Raw genomic sequence first — 2,500 nt, forward strand, 5'->3', positions numbered from 1 at the left:
CTTTTTGGGCACAGCGATGATGGTGGAGGACTTGAGACAGGCTGGTACATGGCATGTCTCCAGGGAGGTGTTAAAGATGTTGGTGAACACCGGAGACAGCTGGCCAGCGCAGTGCCTGAGGGTGGCTGGAGAGACAGAGTCCGGCCCGGCTGCTTTGCGTGGATTCTGCCTCTTGAAAAGCCCATTAACTTCTCCCTCCTGAAAGGAGAGAGTCGTTTCTGTAGTATGGGTGGGGGATGGGGCCTCTTGGGTGGGAAGGGGTGGTTCAGGACAGTCCAATTGTCTTTCAAATCTACGGTAGAACTCGTTCAGGTCGTTGGCTAGGCGGGAGTCGTTAGTGGTGTGGGGCGCTCTGGGTTTGTAGTTGGTGATGTGCCTGAGCCCTTTGGCAGACAGAAGCAGCGTCGTTAGTAGAGAACTGGTGTTTTAGTGTCTCTGAGTACAGTCGTTTAGCCTCTCTCACCGCTTTGCTAAACCTGTTCTTCGACTCCTTGAATCTGTCTCTATCCCCACTCCTAAACGCTTCCTCCTTCTCCAACCTCAACCTTTTGAGCTTTGCTGAGAACCAGGGCTTGTTGTTGTTAAAGTTCACCCTGGTACGTGTTGGGATACAGCAGTCCTCACAGAAGCTGATGTACACAGCCTCTGTGAGTTCATCCAGACTATTGGTAGCAGTCGTGAACATATCCCAGTCAGTACAGTCTAAGCACGCCCGCAAATCTTCCACAGCCTCACTGGTCCACTGTTTAGATGTCCTCACAGCAGGTTTACAGAGTTTTAGTTGCTGCCTGTATGCACGAATCAGGTGGACCAAGGGAGTTCTGTGCGAGCCGAACAGCCCCGTGACCCACAAGAGAAACATCCCCGCCAAATTCGAGCGTTTGACGGGGTCTATCCGTGAAAAAATATTCACGTTTTTGAGTGCACATGCATTTCTGCTGCAAATGCCTCTGGAAGTTTCATGCCGTTCGTATGCCAATTGTGGCAACACGAAAATGACCCGTTTTCCCATTCCGAGGGATTTCTGTGCGACCCTAACAGCCCCGTGAGCCACAAGAGACACATCCCCGCCAATTTCTAGCGTTTCACGGGGTCTATCCGTGAAAAATATAGACGTTTTTGAGTGCACATGCATTTCTGCTGCAGATGCCTCTGGAAGTTTCATGCCGTTCGTACGCAATGTGGCAACACGAAAATGACCCCTTTTCCCATTCCGAGGGATTTCTGTGCGACCCTAACTAACAGCGCCCGTGAGCCACAAGAGAGACATCCCCGCCAATTTATAGCGTTTCACGGGGTCTATCCGTGAAAAATATAGACGTTTTTGAGTGCACATGCATTCCTGCTGCAAATGCCTCTGGAAGTTTCATGCCGTTCCTATGCAATGTGGCCACACAAAAATGACCCGTTTTCCCATTCCGAGGCATTTCTGTGCGACCCTAACAGCCCCGTGAGCCACAAGAGAGACATCCCCGCCAACTTCTAGCGTTTGACGGGGTCTATGCGTGAAAAATATTAAAATTTTTGAGTGCACGTGCCTTTCTGCTGCAAATGCCTCTGGAAGTTTCATGGCGTTCCTATGCAATGTGGCAACACGAAAATGACCCCTTTTCCCATTCCGAGGGAGTTCTGTGCCACCCTAACAGCCCCGTGAGCCACAAGAGACACATCCCCGCCAATTTCTAGCGTTTCACGGGGTCTATCCGTGAAACATATAGAAGTTTTTGAGTGCACATGCATTCCTGCTGCAAATGCCTCTGGAAGTTTCATGCGGTTCGTACGCAATGTGGCAACACGAAAATGACCCGTTTTCCCATTCCCAGGGATTTCTGTGCGACCCGAACAGCCCCGTGAGCCACAAGAGACACATCCCCGCCAATTTCTAGCGTTTCACGGGGTCTATCCGTGAAAAATATCAATTTTTTTTTGACTGCACATGCATTTCTGCTGCAAATGCCTCTGGAAGTTGCATGCGGTTCGCATGCAATGTGGCGACACGAAAATGACCCGTTTTCCCATTCCGAGGGATTTCTGTGCCACCCTAACAGCCCCGTGAGCCACAAGAGAGACATCCCCGCCAATTTCTAGCGTATCACGGGGTCTATCCGTGAGAAATATTCACTTTTTTGAGTGCACATGCATTCCTGCTGCAAATGCCTCTGGAAGTTTCATGCGGTTCGTATGCAATGTGGCGACACGAAAATGACCCGTTTTCCCATTCCGAGGGATTTCTGTGCCACCCTAACAGCCCCGTGAGCCACAAGAGAGACATCCCCGCCCACTTCTAGCGTTTCACGGGGTCTCTCCGTGAAAAATAACACATTTTTTGAGTGCACATGCATTCCTGCTGCAAATGCCTCTGGAAGTTTCATGCGGTTCGCATGCAATGTGGCGACACGAAAATGACCCGTTTTTTCCCATTCCGAGGGATTTCTGTGCCACCCTAACAGCCCCGTGAGCCACAAGAGACACATCCCCGCCAATTTCTAGCGTTTCACGG

This window comes from Petromyzon marinus, unplaced genomic scaffold (genome assembly GCF_048934315.1).
Source record: "Petromyzon marinus isolate PM22_M1 ecotype Great Lakes invasive population unplaced genomic scaffold, UKy_Petmar_22M1.pri1.0 PM_G_Scaffold_28, whole genome shotgun sequence".
Lineage (NCBI taxonomy): Eukaryota > Metazoa > Chordata > Hyperoartia > Petromyzontiformes > Petromyzontidae > Petromyzon > Petromyzon marinus.